This window comes from Euprymna scolopes, chromosome 32 (genome assembly GCF_053919585.1).
Source record: "Euprymna scolopes isolate OS-2025 chromosome 32, ASM5391958v1, whole genome shotgun sequence".
Taxonomy (NCBI): domain Eukaryota; kingdom Metazoa; phylum Mollusca; class Cephalopoda; order Sepiida; family Sepiolidae; genus Euprymna; species Euprymna scolopes.
Window position 1 is genome coordinate 36,477,926 of NC_136513.1, and position 20,107 is coordinate 36,498,032.

At 35.6% G+C, this 20,107-nt stretch overlaps 1 protein-coding gene across 3 annotated transcripts in view; it reads left to right on the plus strand.

Annotated features, from left to right (window-relative positions):
• Positions 1 to 396: 396 nt before the first annotated feature.
• Positions 397 to 20,107, plus strand: part of LOC145256257 (uncharacterized) — a 43,603-nt gene continuing 23,892 nt past the window's right edge. The window contains exon 1 of one of the 3 annotated variants that reach the window (XM_080114915.1): positions 397 to 768. The gene's annotated coding sequence lies outside the window, so the exon portion shown is untranslated. Of the gene's footprint in view, positions 769 to 840; positions 946 to 20,107 lie in introns of those variants that run through there. The other 2 variants (XM_080114917.1, XM_080114916.1) reach the window with 2 other exon arrangements.

A 20,107-nucleotide genomic window follows, 5' to 3' on the forward strand; every position in this document is an offset into this window, starting at 1 on the left:
AAACACGTTTTTATCAGAGCGCGTTGAAGGCAGCCATCTTGGATTTAAAAAAAAAATTGTTTGAATTTTAGAAATGCCAAAGGGAGATAACTCCATGTAAACCGCTGACACCCCTCCCCATCTTTAATACTAGCTTTTCTTCCTAAAAATCGAACATTTTGCTCGGTATCATCACAAATTGTTTTTTCGCCGTAAAAAAAAAAAAAAAAAAAAAAAACTACTTGATGAAATTAAGTGAAATTTTTTTTTTTTTTTCTTTTTCGGAGAACTTCGTTCCATAACGGATACATACAATTTAAACTCTTTTCGATATTTTTATTTTTTAATGTCTTGACTAAACTGTACAAGTACCTTGCTTTGTTTTGTTTTATTCTTTTCCATGCGTCCCGACTCTCCTCCTCAGATTCCAAACAGTCTGTTTAACAAACCAGGATTGATTCTATAAAAAAAAAAAAATCACAGATAAAAAGGAGGGGGCTTCTACAGAATTGGGACGATATTTTCTAGTCGATAAATGGAGTTTTCAGATAAAAAAAAAAAATTTTAATGGTTTCAACTGATTGTTTGATACCATTGTTTTCAGTGTTACGATTTCCGAAATTTCGTCCGAATAGTGTAGAAGCACAAAAAAAAGTGTGGTAGAGTTATCTTCCCTTGTATCTGATGCTCTTCAACGTTTAAAGTAAAAAGCAGAAAATTCTCTTCAACGACGCCTTATTTTGCATCTGTTAGGCCGTGCCAGGTTACCAGACCAACAGATTTCCACAGGTATGTCTGGCATCTGAAATGACAATCTTTCTTTTAGTCGTGTTATTTATTTAATTTATGCATAGCCATAATTTTCTTTTGAGGGCAGTTAAATGACAAGTGCGATTGGACGTAATGTTTTTTGTTCATAATTGTTTTTGTGTGTGATTTCTCAGTTTCACTAGTCTCTTTCACCCGGTGAGATTATTTTTTTTATTAATTTTTTTTCTTTTTTTTACAATTTTCACGAATTGTTTTGAAATTCGTTAACTTATGCATATGTTATTTATATATTCTAAAATGGTGACATTTTAGGATGCATTAAAAAAAAATCATATCCGTTTAAAACGAAATGCCTGTGCAGTTACCGACTGTGCTATTTTTAAATTAGGATTTTCAAATTAAATTCAATTTTTGCTGTATCCTCTGTTCAGTGAATTAGTACGGAATAGCTTTAAGCCCCAGCCCTTCCCCATGTTAAGAACGGCTTTCGGTACTCATGCACTTGCACCTTGCTGAAATAACTTTATTTAGAAACCTATTCTTAACATGGGAAGTGTGTTTTGTAACTATTCTGTACTTTCACCTAACAATTTAATAAGGCACACGTATGGAAGTGGTAAAGACTAAATTCGCGAAATTTGACCTAAAAACGTCGAGTGGTTCTGAAATGGATGATCGGTTTACAAGAACGTTGCATTACAAACTGAGCACCCCATACAAATATTGACTTTTTAAACATTAATTTTTCTATAATCTGGTAGACTAGTGTCCATCTGATAATATCCCGAAAAATTAAAAAAAAAAAAAAAAAAAAAAAAAAAAGACGAAAATAAAAAATACAGAGGGGGGTGCCGTGCCGCTGCCGCTTCTACGCGCACCTTTAATAATGATTTTAAAAAAATAAGATATCGTAAAATGTAACTTTAAAATATTACTTTTAAAAATAGCGCGGTGTAATAAGTGCATACTGCATAAGCACCTGACTTTCGAAATAATACCTTTCAACACGGTTCATAAACTGCACAAGTACCTAAAAGCAGCATACAATTTTACTTCGGGATTTTTTTAGATGTAGATTGATATTGTTTCTATAATTTTGACTACTATTCTCCGGCCGTTGTAGCCTACGATCTTCTTCGGGTATATCTTGTCAAACTTGGGTGTTTCTGAATTTTTTAGACGAAGATTGATAATTTGTGTAAGTTGCAACTTATCCACATGCTGACTTATTATATCCTTCAGCGTTTCGATCGATATAATCTCCGATCTTCAGGTGCATTTGTTCAAACCTGAAAAAAAAAAAAATGGTAGAAATCTACCAAATAAATATCACTGTGACATTTATTGGGTTGATTTCTATCAATATTATTTTTGAGTTTTCAGCGATTATTCCAAAGATAAAGGTGTATGTACCTCTGTACCTCATGTCGGCGATCTTTGTTATTTTAATTTAAACGCGTGTCACTACATGCATTTAAAGTTGATAAACGCTTTAAAATAAGTTAAATCCATTTATCTAGGTAGGTAGAAAAGTAAGTTATGTTGCGTTTGTTTGTTTTTGTTGTTGTTGTTGTTTTTTGTTTTGTTTTTAATTATAATTAAGCCATCGTCCTAAAGCGTTAGCAAGTGACAGCAGCTACTTAGGCAATTAGGGAATGCATAAAAAATCACGGTAGTTAGACAATACGGGTTTGTATTACTGTACACATAGATTCGAAAAAGTTGTCAAAAAAACAAATATATAACAAATAAATGTTATCAAAGGCAAGATAAGTTACTTTTCTACCAAACTGGATATATTTTTCGTGTTTTTATTCAATGTAACATGTTTATTCAGCTCAAAAAGCATAGTGTTTACCGATGTATTGGAAAATTCAAAATGGCGCCCGACTTTCTCTTTAACACGGTAAGTTCAGGAAAAGATGTTATAAATAATAAACTAGACAAAATACTGTTAGAAATTCACTCAATATATGTTACTGTGACATAAGTTGACATATATTCGGTGGTTTTTTAATAGTATTTTGTCTAGTTTATTATTTATAACACCTTTTCCCAAACTTACCATGTTAAAGAGAGTGTCGGGCACTATTTTGAATTTTCCAATACATCGGTAAACACTGCATGTTTTTGATGATGTTACATTGAATAAAAACACAAAAAAAAATGTATCCAGTTTGGTAGAAAAGTAACTTATCTTGCCTTTGATAACATTTATTTGTTATATATTTGTTTTTTGACAACTTTTTCGAATCTATGTGTACAGTAATACAAACCCGACAATACAGAACTCCGAAAATATGACATGTTCATTTACACAATTCTGAGGCAGCACGTTCAGAACTGCAGAACACAGTGCAAAAGGAGATCGTCGGTACATCTCTGAGCAAACACCAGTGTGATCATGCAGAAGGTCTAATGTATATCCTCGCAGGTTCGGTAACATTTATTTGTTATATACTAGCAATTCAGCCCGGCTTTGGTTGGGCCCTATGTACTTTTCATAACTTTATGTGCATAGGTATATATTAAAAAGTGTGAATATGTACGGCAATGCCTATCTATGTTAAAGGCTTCCTTAACGACCATAGAGAAAAGTTGGTAGAGACCGCAGAGGCCAAACTTTTTTAAAATTTAACCCCAACATTATTAACATTTATTGTTTTGGGCTCAAATTAAAGTAAAATGTTTGACCCATGTCCAAGTAACCTACATCTAAAATTTCAAGTGTCAACTCTGTAAACTTTGACCTCTTGGCAGCCAAATTTTCGCCCCAAAACTGATTAAAAAACTTGCTGCATGTCTGAATACCCTTTATGTAAGATTTCAAATGTTTAGGCACAAAATTAGCTTAATAGTTTACTAGAGACTACAAAGGTAAAACCTTTTGAACTTTGACCACTTGGAAGCCAAATTTTCAGCAAAACAAAAAAAAAAACGATTAAAAAGCTTGGCCTATGTCTGAATACACTTTATGTAAAATTTCAAATGTTTAGACCAAAAATTGGTTGAGTAATTTGGTAGAGACCGCAGAGTTCAATTTAAAAAAAAACTTTGGCCCCAATTATGACCCCTTAACATTTACTGTTTGGGGCTCAAATCAAGTTATTAAGTTAGATTCATGTCCAAGGAACCTATATCTAAAATTTAAAGTGTTTAGACCCAAAATTGGCGGAGGAGTTTGGTAGAGTTCTCAAAGGTCAAATCGTTGAACTTTGACCCCTTAACAGCCAAATTTCTGACTGAAAACCGATCAAAAAGATTTTCTCAAATCTCAATACCCCTTATGTCAAATCTCGAGTCTGTAGACCAAAAATTGACGGTTATTTGGTAGGGAAATGTACACAGACAGACATTCACTTTTATATATAGATATATAGATAAATTTGTTTTTTTACTACTTTTTTGTTTGTTCTTTATTGTATAACATGACCCCATAGAGGCATTTTTTTTCTATGTGTTTTTGGTACTTATGCAGAGACAGTATTGTGCTGAAATAATAACGCTATTTAGAAAGCCATTTTTAACGTGGAGGGTGTTTTATAACTATTCTGTACTTAATAATCACAGCATAATCATGTTGACACACCAGCTCACACACAAAAGTTAAGCAGCGATGACCTTGGCAAGTACTAAATGGGTAGCAGTGTCAGAAATCGCTATTAAAAATGCGTGATAAAAACTTGAAAAATTCGACCTCCTATCTATGGATGGCTCTCGCCTTGGGGAGGCTCCATGTTTTGACAAACTTCTGGGTTTGAAATGGAACACGTACATCAAGTCTGTTGTCCAGGTCGCTGGGAAAATGATGGGATCCTTCTACCGCTCCAGAAGATATCTTGCTGCTGATGCAATTCTCTATCTCTATAAAAGCCAAGTACGTCCAAGGATGGAATACTGCTGCCACATCTGAGCTGGAGCTGCTAAAAACAGCCTATCCTGCCTTGACAGAGTACAAAATAGACTTCGTGGCTTAGTGGGGGATGCTCTTTTCTCTTCCCTGCAACCTCTCTCCCACAGAAGAGACGTTGTGAGCCTGTCTTTGTTTTATCATTATTTCCATGGCAAGTGCTCGTCTGAGCTCCAGTCTCTGGTCCCCTCTAACCAATCTTTCACAAAAACACACCCGTCTAGCTTAAACCACTGTCAGTAATTTTTCCCACTCTTTATCTGTGCCTAAATCAAAACGTAGATTCCATGAAAAAAGCTTCTTTCTTAGAACTGCACGCCTGTGGAACTCTTCTGTTTGCCTGTTTCCCACCTGACTACAACTTGGATGTCTTCAAGTCCAACATAAACAAATTCCTGATGAATCACCCCCTTAAGTAAGACACTTTATCAAATCTCCAATAATAACGATTACTACGATACTATCTCATTGATTACTGTACACGCAATAACCTTTATCCCCGAGTGGCTTCCGGGCCTTGATAAGTGGTGATTTCCTTTTTAAAAAAAAAAAAAAATTTAATAAACAAAAGATGCCACAAACTTTTTTTTAACTAAAAATAGATCATATCTTCTCTCATTAACCACCCCTTCTTTTTTTTATTTATTTATTTTTTTTTTTTTAAATAATTACACTTGATGCTGTTTCAGTTATTACATAAACTTGAACTTGGCAGCCATTTTCTTCCTAGGTTGCTGTGTTCAGACATTAAGGAAGTTTTTTCAATTGTTTTTTTTTTTTTTTTTTTTTTTTTCCACAATTTTCACAATGCCACTTTGATGTAGGGGACTACTTTCTGTGACATAATTTGTAGGGGTACTATGTAGGAAACTGAGCAGCGAGATGTCTGTTTACATTACACTTGAACTTCTGCATGTCGGTACAGTCAGGGAAACAAGAACCCGGAAGGAAATTCCAAAATCTAGCAATCCTAGAAAGAAACTATTAGAATAGAAGGCCTTCTTACATATAGGGATTTCTGTGTAGGGGTGGGATTTTGCTGCTTGTCGGGTTTGTTGGGGTATTTACGTCAAGGGGATACAAAATCTTGTAGTTCATAGGAGCACCTACCATTAAAGTACTTGTAAAACAGGCAGAGGGATACAACATTTCATCGATTCTCTTTTAAACTCTAAGAGGGAGACTAGTAGCAGATGCACTAACTCAAATGTAGCAACACAATACTCCATACATGGACGAAGGGTGGCTTTGTAAAGGCACAGGATACTCTCAGGCATAAATAATTTTCTAGTATGGTAGAGAGAGCCCATCTTCTTTGGAGCAGTCTTGGCAGTACACTCAATGTATCGGTTTCAACTCGTGTTCTCCGTGAACATTTAGCCAAAGAGTTTGAACGAAGTACTTTCAGGTAATTTATCATTAGTCATAGCTAGTAGTAGTAGTTGAGAAGGTTTCTTGTAGTTATTAAAGAAAAGGAGCTTGGTCTTGGCAGCATTGAATGTGACCATCCATTTTTATCCCCATTCCACCACAAACCAGAGGTTTTTCTCTAGGGTTTCCGTTATTGCCTTGGATACATGTTCATTTGTTTTCCCTTTGTGGCTGTTATAGAGCGTGTGTCGTCAGCAAATATACCTATCTTAGAGACAATTTTATCAGGGAGGTCATTTATGAATATCAGCAATAATAAAGGTCCAAGGATCGATGTATGATGTATGACCATCGAGGACAGCCTGGATTCTTCTCTTATTTAAGAAAGATTTAATTATGGTATTACTGGACGAATACTTAACATAGGACCTGATTTTCATGAGATCATCATGCCATACCCTGTCAAAGGCCTTAGATATATCTAGGGCTACTGCTCTAGCATTCTCTGCTTTATCCAGTGCATAGTATATATATGTTCAGAGATTACAGTTAGGATATCTGCAGTAGAACATACTTAGTATTATGCCTGAAATCTGAAGCAAAACATGTTTAAATTGTTTAAATATTCTAGTATTATCGAGGTTTTTACAAAGATTACATCATATTGAATCCAGAAGTAGGCTATCTATAATAGAAAGGGCAGTTGTGTGTGTTAGTATGTCCAGTTAAAACTACAAAACACAAAGTTGGTATTTTCTTGATTGATGTTTGTTGTCTTGGGTGAATCATATCTAAAAGAAAAAAAATATATTTTTATTCTAAACTGGCACAAATTTCGTCAGTGGGGGAAGAGGAGTTGGCCATTTCATATAATAATTAAAGGGAAATAACTTTTTCAAGGAGTTATTTCCATTATGCCGACTCATTCCTTGAGTAATATATAAGTGTGTGTGTGTGTGTCGAGTGTATTGGCTGGACAGAGAATAAGAAGGGAGGGAAATCAGGACAGATGTGGAAGCTTTATTAGAAATATGTTACACTTTTGCTCCGGGCAACACCGGGTAACCCTGCCAGTTATTTAAAAAGTAAATTAAGTTTACGTTCAATTAAAATGAAGCTAAATAAGCACTTTCACTATTCCAGGAATCAATTTTAATAATTCCCAGAATAGTTTTTCATAATGACAAAAAAAAAAAATAATAATGACACAAGGAGTTTACAAATCTATACTCCTGTAAATTTTTTTGTGTCTTGATATTCATATTAAAAACCCTTTTTTCTATTTATCTAAAAAGAAAACACAACTTTGTTACATATAGGCTGTGGAATTGCATTCTTCTGCAAAAGATCTAACTAATTTTCATATTCTTGTAAAAAAATTCATTTCAATTCCCTATTAGTTTTTCCGGTTTTCTTATGGGATGATCATCTTTTGTTAACTATTATGTATAATTGTATTTATGCAGATATTTTACATGATTTATACTTGCGTAATATTTGCTTAAAAAGGTTATATTAAACACAAACCTTTTTCTATATATATTTATGCATGCGTATATATTATTGCCTACCAACCTTCTCTGTCAGTATTTGGTTTATAGATATGAAACTTAATACATAGGGTATTCGAATCTATGTGAAATATTATATATTGTGTATATTTGGGTTTTAATCGGGGAAAATCAATGCAAAAGTGTGGAAATTAAAGAAATAGAATTTTCCAGTTGAAGGTCGAACGACAGCATTACAAACATGCATGCGTAACATAATGGTTCGTGTTTTAATTTTTAGCCTTGCAGTAAACATGTCTTCATAGCTCGGGCATTAACATCAAAGGAAAAAATAAATCGTAAGCTATACGTTTTGGTTTCAATTCTCAGTTGTGGTACTCAAGTGTTTTTTATTTTTGTTTAATTTTTAAATCATTACTGTATATTGGGTTCAATATAATAATAAATACAAAATCTGCATTAATCAAAATATATTTAAGCGTATTTTATGACCGGGTAATGCCAGGCAACCTGCTAGTTATTTAGAAAAAAAAAAAAAAAGTTAAAATACTATTATAAATACTTAAATTATTTTAATAAATTATTTTTCATATAATTCACTACAAGACTTCGTTTCATCACACATTGTTTACATACCAGGTTTTTGCAGGGTTGTTAGATCGGCCTTTTTATTTATTTATTTTTTTTTCTTTTAACCCAAATTATTCTAAAAACAAATTCTCTTTTGTAACAAATAAAAAGTAAAAAAAAGAAAAAAATGCAAATGGTAGCATTGCACGCGAACAAGTCAATATCTACCTGAACCTAGTATTTATTGAAGGTCAAACATTAATTGACCAATTTCAGCTACCATCTTATCAAGCCTCCGAGTTCTAATTATCTTATTAACTCATTAAGATATGACGTAGAAGATACTGCCGGAGGAGGTTTAATGTTGTTTTTGTTTTTTATCAAAGTAACAAATAATTGGGAATCTTCTGTTATATAAATCTCGCCTGTCTGTTTAAATGTATGTATGTTTGTATGTCTGCCTAAAACTTTAGACAGAGGCGCCGGATTTTCACAAAATTGCTATCGCTTTGAAGCTTGACCCTTCGGACAACAAATATGGAAAAATTGGCCAAAAACATTAATTCCTTCACTATCAACTGGGCAGGTGTCGCTTTTTTTACCGATATTTTCGAAAGTCATCCCATTTTTTTTCAATGATCTAGCCTTAATTTAAACCTACGTCACTTCTGGTTTGACAATGGACGCAACAGCAAGCACATTAATTTTTTTTTGTTTTTTTAATAGGGGGGAGGGCGTTACGTTCTTTTCCCCTTTCATGGTACGGGTTCGAGCCTGCCTGCCTACCGCCAAGCACCCAGGCTAGTCTATTATATAAAGTTGTCTGCGTATTTGTATGCCTGCTAAAAACTTGTCATGTGCATTGTTAGAAAGATCAATCTCTCAAATATATAAAAATTGGAAAAAAGTCAATAATTTTGTATTGAAATAGGTTTATATCAAGTGGGAGTCACATAAAATATTTGCTTTCAAACGATTTCAGCAACTGCACATGCCTCAAGCACTGTCCTCTGAATTCGTTTAACCACAAGAATTTTCAACGTGATTTTGTAATAAGTGCTGTAGCCCAGTGGATTAGGAGGTTGTCTCATAACTATTAGTTTTGAGGTTCCCATACACCTATCGTGTTTTTTTTATTTTTTACAGGGTTGTTTTGTAATTTCAGTGGCTAATTATATTACAGCAAAAAACAATTTCATTATTTTGATTTTTCTTGGTCTCCCGGCAAAAGGAGGGTGGGCCTGTAAATTCACTCTTGTCCGTTCGTCTGTCCGCACTTTTTTCAATAACTGTGCCTTGGAATTTTTTGAAATTTTGCACAAGCATTAAACATGATATGAGTAAAAAAAGTAACAGAACAGATTTTCCGGGAAAATCCGGTACCCCCCTTGGGGCACCTTTTAGATTAAAATGGTTAAAATTGACACTTTTGTGCTTATTAAAAAAAAAAAAATTGATGCCTTGGATTTTTATAAAACTCTCTGAAAAGTTGTAACTGATTTCTATATAATTTTGTTTGTTTATACTTCGCGATAACTCTTGGAGAAAGGGGCCCAGAGGCTTTTTTAGGACTAATAAAAACACTCCTTTTTTTGGAACTAGGTTACCATATTTGTCCAAAATTTTCTGTGTATGTCTATTTAGCAGTTTTGCATGGTGCTGAACTCAAATTTGATTATGTTAAGGCTTTGTAGACTTTTTGGGCTAAATGGGGTAGGGGTGGGGAAATGATGGACTTAGTCATTTTTTTTTTTTTTTTTTTTTTTTTTTTTTTTTTTTTGCGTGGTGCAGAACTCAAATTTACATATATTAAAGCCTAAAATTGCACTGTTTGTTCATTTTCACCAGGATTTGACGTCCCCTGGGGACTTTTGGGGCTAAATGGGGGAGGGGGAAAATGCTGAACTTAGTCATTTTTTTCTTTTTTTATGTCTCGTTCACTGTGCACTCACGGGAGCCCATGCATGCTTCATTTGTTTTTTTAATCGTAGGTTTAAATCAATTGAGGATTATATTTTTATTTAAAGGAATCAAAAATTCCAATCCAGTTATGATTCTTTAATTTAAAAAAAAAACCTTCATTTGCATTTTTTTAAGTTTCTTTTTTTTTTTTTGCATTTTAACAGGATTAAGATTTTGAAACTTTGTATTATTTATTTGGCATTTTTTTTATCAGCGGTTAAACTAAAAGAAAACATTGTTCTTATCTTAAGGGTTACGTTAATTACATTGTTTTTGACATCGTAACTGCTCATTTTTTTTTTCTTTTAATAACACAATAAATCATAACTAATCATTTTTATAACATAAAAACGTTTATTTCGGTTAAACCAAATTCTACTTTGTTATTTTTAAAACTGAATTATTTTCAGTTTGTTTTCCTTGCAACAGATCGTAATGAGAAATCTTTCTAGACCGAGACAGCTTTAAAAAAATCGCATAAACTGGTATATAGTCATCAAAAAGTGTTCAATATCCGGAGAATAGCTTCTTATGTTCGTATCCCTTCTGCCGAAATGTCTCTGGTGGGGAGGTTTTAACGTACTTCTTGGGGGGAGGGGCGATTACATTTTTGTGGGGTTTTTTTATCTGTTTTTAGGATTACCGTATACTTATTTTTGAAATTATTGTGGGAGGTATCGACGTTGCCCATCATGTCATCTAGGCTTCAACCTCTGTCCCACATGAAATGTTGCATCCCTCTGCCTGTTTTGCAAGTATTTTAAGTGGATGCTTCGATGAACCACAAGCCCTTGTACCCTCTTGACGTAAATACCCCCCCCCCGTCAAACCCGACAAGCAGAAAAGTCCCACCCCTACACAGTAGAGATCCCTAAATGTAAGAAAGCCTTCTACTCTAATAGTTTCTTCCCCAGAACTGCTAGACTCTGGAATTCTCTTCCAGGTTTTTGCTTCCCCAACTGTACTGACATGCAGAAGTTCAAGTGTAATGCGAACAGACATCTTGCTGCTCAACTCCCTACATGGCATCCCTGCAACTTATGTCCCTGATGCATCAAAATCACTGTGGTACTCGTCAAAATCAAAAGTGGCACTGTGCCTTGTTTGGCGTTAAAATGTAATAAATAAATAAAATTTTTAATGTTACAGCGACATAAGTTTAAATTCGTTAACTTAAAAGCGCATGACACCTTGTCCAGTATTTTGTGTGATAATTATATTGATTTTTTTTGTTTTTTTGTGATTGATTTTGTGTGATAATCATATTGATTTTTATTATTTGCATACTTCAGACTACTGTTCGAATCTTCAGTATTATTTTCACAATGTTTTGCTTGATGTAACCTCCGACCTTCTTCAGGGGAATCTTTCTGCTGAACCCTTTCATTTAACCCTTTTCCGTTATTTTCATGGCAAGTGCTCAATTGAGCTCCCATCTATGGTCCCCCTTTGCCAAACTTTCACAAGAAACCCCCGTCTAGCAGAAAACACTATCAATAATTTCCCCCACTCTTTGTCTGTGCCTAAATCTAAACATAGATTCCATGAACAAAGCTTCTTTCTTAGAACTGCCTATGGAATTGTCTTCTGTTTTCCTGCTTTCCAGCTGACTACAATATGGTTGTCTTCAAGTCTAACGTAAACAAGTTTTTGATGAGCCATTCCATATAAGTTAAATTTACTGAATTTCCATTACTAACGATTACTATATTGTCCAATTTCTACTGTACACTCTTTAACCCTTATCATCGAGTGGCCTTTTGGCCTTGGTAAGTGGTGATGCCTATGTAAAAATAATTTTAAAAAACATGGGGATAGCATGCTCTCATTACATCAGTCATGACTAAATAATTAACTCATATATTTTGAGTGCCGCCCGCAGTGAGGATTGAAACTTTACAACTAAATTCTCCAATTTTACGTTTCTGAATTTTTGAGATAAGAATTGGTTTTTCGTATCATTTGGAATCTTCAGACTACTGTTCTCAACTTGAGTGTTATTTTTCACAACGTTTCGATTGATGTAACTTCCGACCTTCTTTGAGTTTATCTTGTCGAATTCTGGAATCTGCATGAAATTTGTGAACGGAACCGTTTATTTAATCCACAGGAGTAGTATCTTTGCGTTAGTCGATTATGACTGGGTAGAAATCCTAAGTAATTTGCAATTGTATTTTTTTTTTTTTTTTTTTGCAGACTGTTATCCTCATCTTCATAGTTGTTGTTTCACTACGTTTTGGCCAACTAATCCTCTGGCCATCGCAGTTAACCATCTAAAGAAGGCCAGAGGATGAACTGGCCGAAACATGCTGAAACAACAACAATTATGAAGATGAGGATAACAGTTTGCAGAAAAGAGACACAAATTATGAAACCTCATCTCAAAGGATTAAAAAAAATAATAACAATGTGTTTTGAGTTTCGCCTGTACCGAGGATTGAACACTCAACCTCCAGAAGAGCAACACTTTAATACGATTAGTTCAATTTTTTTTTTTTTTTAGTGTACATATGTACATTTACAAATGCAAAGCCACAAAACTTTTATTTTCCATATTAGATGCTTTCGGTTTCCGTCTTTGTCAGGTATATTTTGTCAAGCTCGGGAATTTGGACAGAATTTCAAATGGAATCCTTTATTATGTTTGTGAATTTTTGAGATGAGGATTGGTTATTCGTATTATTTGGATTCATTGGATTACTGTTATGCAAGGATCCGTGGTGTAGTGGTTAAAGTACTTGGAAAAATCAACTGTAAAAAGTGACCTTCTCCTGAAGGTTGAAGGTTCAATCCTCACTGTGGGCGACCGGAAAATACAATTGTGAATTACTTAGGAACTCTATCCAATCATAGCTGACAGAACAAGAGCATACTGCCCCTATGAAGTAAATAAAGGGTCCCACTCAAAATTCCGTCAAAATTCCCGAGTTCAACAAGATACACCTGAAGAATGTTGAAGATTATATTGACCGAAACGTTGTGAAAATGACATTCAAAATGAGAACCAATGATTTCAAATAATACGGAACCCTTTATTTACTTCATGGGGTAGCATGCCCCCGTTCTGTCAGCTGTAACTGGATAGAGGTCCTAAGTAATTTGCAATTGTATTTTATTTTTTCTTGTTCTATTTTGAAATTCTATCTAAATTCTCGAATTCAACAGAAACATTCCAGAGTTCAACAAAATACAACTGAAGAAGATTATATAGTTATTTAGAAAAGCCATTCTTAACATGGGAAGGGGCAACCAGAAGCGAACTGGAAACTTGAATCGTAGAAATAACTATAATTAACAAATACCCATATAAGTTTTCTGTTTTATTCAAAGGGAAACAGAAAGATTGGGAATGGGGGGGGGGGGGTATTTCATGAGAGGATTTTTTTTTTTTTTTTTTCCACATACCATCGGTTCAAACTTTTGCTAATCAAAATTCAAAGGGTAAAAAATGTTTAACAGACCGAATTAAAAATCAACATTCTTTGCATGACCATTTCACATTTGTGTATATATATATATATATATATACACACACACACACACACACACACACACACACACACACAAGGGGCGTGCAATAAGTAATGCCCCTGACCCACTTCCCATAGCAGTAGAGCAACGAAACTTGGCACAGTTATTAGTCTTTCTCTACATAGGAACCACCCAGAGTTATGCATTTCTCCCATCGTTTGATGCAGCTCTGGAGACCGTTTTTGTAGAACACCCCAGGTTGGTCCTCCAACCACGACGTGACTTCAGAAATCAAGGCTGCATCATCTGGGAAATGCTTTCCTTTCAAAAACAACTTCATGGCTGGGAAGAGGTGAAAGTCAGAGGGTGCAAGGTCAGGAGAGTAGGGAGGATGGGGAGGATTTCATAACCACGCGCCCATACTTCTGATCTGGTGACATGCGAGTTGTGGACCGCAGCGTTGTCTTGCAGGAGGAGGGTACCTTTGCTGATCTTGCCCTGCCTCTTGATTTTGATAGCTTCCCTTAATTTCCTCAAAAGTGAAGCATAATAGGCTCCTGTACCCTTTGCCAGGAAATCTGTCATCACTACTCCATCCTGGTCCCAGAAGACTGAGCATGACCTTGCCAGCAGAAGGCTGCACCCTTGCCTTCTTTGGAGGTGGTGAGTCCAAGTGCTTCCACTGCATTGATTGGGCTTTGGTCTCTAGATCATAGTGATGGACCCAGGTTTCATCTTGTGTAATCAGTCTTTTGAAAAACTTTGACTCATCTTCTTGGCACATCTCCAAATTCATCCTTGAGCACTCGACACGTTCTCGCTTCTGGAATGGTGTGAGCAACCTGGGAATCCATCTGGCAGACACCTTATGCATATGCAAATGGTCATGAATGATAGTTTCCACAGACCCTGTACTAATCTTGACATCTTGGGCTATTTGGCGAATAGTAATGCGCCAATCTTCCAAAATGGAAGCCTCAACTTGACGGACAGATGCCTCATCAATGGCAGAAGGGTGGCAACCAGGTCTGGGAGCTGTTTCCATTGACTTCCGGCCATGTTTGAATTCACGATGCCAGCATTTTACAAGGTCATATGATGGGGCATTATCACCATAAGTTTCTTTCGTTTCATCAAAAGTCTCCTGTGGTGTGCGTCCTTTCAAATACAAAAACCGGATCACTGCTCGACATTCAACAGGCTCTATTTTACACCTGACTCAGTTCAAACACCTGTAAAACAGAAACCACAATTCGTTCAGAGCTGTAATTTGCCACATCACCTGTAGAGATATAAATCATTGCACATGCAAAATTTCAGCTATATCAGACAACTGGAAGTGGATCAGGGCCATTACTTATTGCACGCCCCTCATATATGTCATCCACATACAGTACTGTTTCGTTGTATCACAACTCATTAGTGCGGCTAGACATACACCTTTTCCCAGCCGTGGATCGCCCCTACAACTATCGGGTTGACAGTCGGCAGCTCTAACCATCGGACCACAAATCAGTTCCCATAAATATTTCTCCTCAAATTCCTATTAAATTAGCCTTTGCCCGACACACAGTGCTCAAACTGTCAGTTTGTTTACACACAAACAGTGGGCTTTGCTTAATCGCTTGAATACGCGTTGGGTGAAAATATATTAACAAAGTGCTCAACCAAAAGAGGGGGAGACTATATATATATTTATATATATATATATATATATTTATATATAGTGTGTGTGTGGGTATGAGAGACCATTTCTTGTATACGTGTGTATTTCTATCTCAGGATGATATGATGCCAGGTCAGGAAAGGTGAAAAGAATCAGCCAGCATCCAAGAGATGGGTCACACTGGCCGCTTAAAAATTGCACAGCAGCAAAATTGCACCCCTTTTCTGTGGAATTCCTGTTGCAGTAATTTTGGCATGTGTAAGAAGCCATGCCCACAAAGATTTGGGCGATTATATTTATAATCATGGGTGATAAAAACGAATCGATCTGATGAAAAAATCACTTTATAAAATATATTGACTCGCTTTGAAGACTTCAGTGGTAACCGTCTTGACATGAAAAGTCCACTATACTGTGCTGATTCTGACTGGATTAATTGTTTACCTGGGAAAGATTTTTAACCGGATTTATGCTGGCATGATTTTTGCTTGAGACAAGTATATTTTTTAAGAATTAATGCATCTGTGTAGCATAGCGCGGATGTAAATGGATGCGAGATGATGTCACCAGAAAAGAAAAAAAAAAGTCTTTTAAAAAAATGATCAGAGATGTGGGTAACGTCTGAGATCGTGTGGGAGGCGTGGGTAACGTCTGAGATCGTGTGGGAGGCGTGGGTAACGTTTGCGATTCTCGTGCGAGGCATGACAGATGCTTGAGAAGATTATCACGTGAGGGACATCATAGTGGTAAAGACAGAATGAACAAATAAATGTTGCTTTAAAGAACAAGTGAGTTGGAGTTATTTCCTATTCTTTGTCTTGATCTTCTTTGCGACTGAGGTTGCACACAACGAGTGTTGGCTTATGGACAACATTACATCTACACTCCACAGATCTTATGATATCAAAAAACTTACTGTTGAAATAGCTCCCTTTTTCGGACTGCTTGCATTTGAAATTTCTTCACTGCTTCTGTTTTTCCAACTGTACCAACAAGTAATGTGAACATCTTGCTGCACAACTCCCCACTTAGGTTGTCAATTATAAATCTGACTCCTAATCACAGATTACATTTCTTTGGAATATGTCTTGTTTGGGGTGAAATCATCAGCAGCAGCTTTGCTGTTTTAAGTGTCGGTGACTACGACTCTCCAAATTGTAGAGACACGGTAAAGACGGTAGTTATTCGTTGTTTTCCGTCTTGATTCAGGGGTGCATCTTCCCCAGTGAGTTAAATGCACCTCAAGATACCAACCTGGAAATTTCTACGACTCTGTGCGTTGCATACAGCACCTCACCTTTCCAAATGGTCACCCATCTGGTGCTGGCCAGGTTTGTCATTGCTTAACTTCGGTGATCTGATGTGTCAACGTGATTGTGCCGTATATTAAAGTTAAATAAAACAAATATTATAGTGAAATAAAGTTAAAAATAAAAAAAATAGGCAGATGATTGTGTAGCTGTTATTGTTTATTATATAAACTAGCCTGGGTGCCCAGCGTTGCCCGGGTGTTTGAAGGTGTGTGTTGAGCAAAAAAAAAAAAAAAAAAAAAAAAAAAGGTGGTAGTAGGCAGACAGGCTCTCAAACTCGTACGGCAAAGGAGGAAAAAGAAAACTTCATGTCTTTGCTGTTTGCCCATCGCCAAACCAGAATAGGCAAAGGTTTAAATTAAGGCTAGCTAATTGAAAAGAGGGGATGACTTTCGAAAATATCAGCGAAAAAAGCGACCTCTCCCAGTAGAAAAGTGCCCAGTGAAGGAATTAAGATTTTTAGCCAATTTTTCGATATTTGTCGTCCGAAGGGACGAGCTTCAAAATGATACCGATATCATGAAAATCCGCCGCCTCTAGAGAACAGTTTTAGACAAACATATAAACATACATACAAACATACATTTAAACACACAGGTAAGATTTATATTATAGGGTAGTAACATTTAATGCTACTAAGACTAAACTTCTTTCCTTCCACAATTATGAAAAAAAAACAATTTCTACCGCTAATCTCTCTCTCTTAGACAAGGTTCAAAACAGCCTTAAATCTAATAGGCCTGCACTATTAGCCAAGCATTAACCTCTGTCCCATCACCGCAGTGTTTTAACAAGTACTTTAATTGAATGTGCTCCGATGAACTCCTTATACTTGTACCTCCTCGATGTATGTAAACCCGACAAACTTGTCTGGCAGCAAAATCCCATCCCTTCACTGTAGAGGTCTCTAGAGAACAGAAAACCTTCTACTGTAAGTTTCTTCCTTCATACTCTTAGACTTTGTAATTTCATCTCTGTTTCCTGCTTCCACAACTGTACTGGCATGCAAAAGTTTAAATGTAATGTGAACAGACATCTTGCTACTCAACTCCTGTTAGACATGAGCCCAAATAGTAGCCCTTTACATCCAAGTAGTAATACCCCTTGTTTGAAGTGAAAAAAAAGTTAAAAGTAAAAATAAAATTAGTATTTACTAGTGGGACCTGTGGAAATTCCACAGCAGCATCTTTCATAGTTAATATATTTGCTGCTGGGCATTTTGTGGACGTTCAGCATGAATGGGGACCCCGCAATATTATTGTAGCCTTTTTGTTAAAACTGTAAAAGTATTTATCTAAGTAATCTGATTAATGTAGTGTCAGAATATATCTGGTTATTACGGTTTATCTCTAATATCCTTATAGGAGTTTGTGACATTTCCATTGTATGTCACCCTGCAATATCATACCATTTTTAAACAGAACAGATACTACCCTTAGATCCTAGCCAGAAAACCAAAAAGGTATATTTTAGTTTCACGCATGGCCCAAAACCGACATAATTTTTTTTACATTGCGTTTTCGATGATTGGAATATCCTATTTATTAAAAAGGAGGATAAAAGGTGATAATTAGGGCTATGACAACAGCATATTCTTTTCATTGTTTTGACTCTCGAGTATATATCCGACACAGACACAATTAATCAACCGAGAACCACATCACTCTATATAAAAGCATATAAGATATCAAGGGATACACACTTGAGTCAAAACAATGAAAAGAATATGCTGTTGTCCTAGTAAAAACATTAAATTAGCATATCTATATATTAATAATTTAATGTTTGTAGTGTGTTATCACCTATCCTCCTTTTTAATAAATGGGATCTCCCGATCGAATAATTTATCATCTGGAAACTGTGACACACATACGTACATTAAAAGTACTACAAGATTAATTTATAAATGTATCAAGGTATCTCAGTAAACTAATTAGCTTTTCCTGCATTTTCCATGAATTTTTGGTCCCCCCCCCCCAATTTATCAGAGAGAGACCTATGTTTTCAGTGGCGCCCGTTAGTCCGGACTATTGCCAGATAATCGTCCATTAGTTTTTCCTGAAATTTTGCCACAAATTGTATTCCATTAAATAGATGTGCACAGTAAAAAAATTTTTTACAAATGCGATTACCCTCCCAAAATATCCCATGTGCGTTTCTATTTATATCAGGGTGTATGTGTGGAGATGGTAACTCCCGTTAACCAGCCTTCACTCAAAACACACCGACCCAGTTTTTAGCAACACAGGTGCACATTTTGTCAATGGAAGTCAATGAGTTTGATATGTGTCACTGGCAGCCCCTTGACCTCTCTGCATTTACTCGACACAAGTATTTGGGTTCAAATCAGTACCACATTACTGACGCACAACACATATACAGTGTGTTTTTATTTTAAGAGGCGGCAGACTTGCAGAAAAATATATTTATTATGCAAATATGTGGTTTATTCCAAAGATTAATATTGATATTTATAATTCAAATACAATTCTGAGGCCCTACGATTTGTGCAGGATTTCCCAAAGTGGGCTCCACAGAGCTCTGGGACTCTGTGAGTGAGGCTGAGGGGCTCCAGAAGCTCTTTCTTAAAGAGGACCATATGCATTATTTGGAAAAATTCAATGACTACAGACATTTAATTATTGATCTTTTTTATATTTCACTGGAAACAGATATGATGCATAACTGCAGGTGTAAAGAGTTTCAGGATGGTTCAAGAAAAAGAAATGAACAAAAAATGCAACAATTTTTGATTGATCAAAAGCAAACACAAATGGTTGTAAACACGAAAAATAGTAAAATCACAAACAGGAACAACTAATGAACAAGTATAAGTTAAAATTTGAAATTAATATTTTTCATATTTATTTTAGAAATTATCTTGTTAGTGCTCTATGAAAAATCTTTGCCCTGCTCATGAGCTCCATGGTGTCCTGAAGTTTGGGAAACCCTGATGTAATGTAGAAGTCCAATCTTCATAAACTTTATGCCTTAAAATGGGTCGTAGTTTGGCAATAACGCATTGAATGTTGTCTTTTAAGTGGTTTATTGTGTCTGGTCTGTCAGTGTAGATATACAACTTTACATATCCCCAAATAAAATAATCTAATGGAGTTAAATCACATGAATAAGGTGTTGAGCTGACAGGTCCATTTCATGAAATTATTCGTTCATTAAATGGTTCTGTTGCAATTTCTGATATCATAAGCGACCTCCCATATAAAATTGTCTGAAATGGATATTTACTGGTGACACAACACCATAATAGACATGAAAGGGGGTGGGGGACACAAATGTAATCATATCTAAGGAAATGACAGAAAGCTTAGAAAACGATTTTTAGTCTGTGGAATGCGGCTGTAAATTAATGGTAACATTTAATGCTACTAAGACTAAACTTCTTTCCTTTTAATAATTACAAGACACTTTCTCAAACTCTGAAAGTGATGACTAATATCTACCTGATAGCTCATCATTCAGACTCCTTAGCTTAACATTCACAGACACGTGAATTATAACAAATGCATTCGTGCTGGGATGATTAATCAGTTAGGAATAGGAGAAATTGGAACTTTTGGGGGGTATC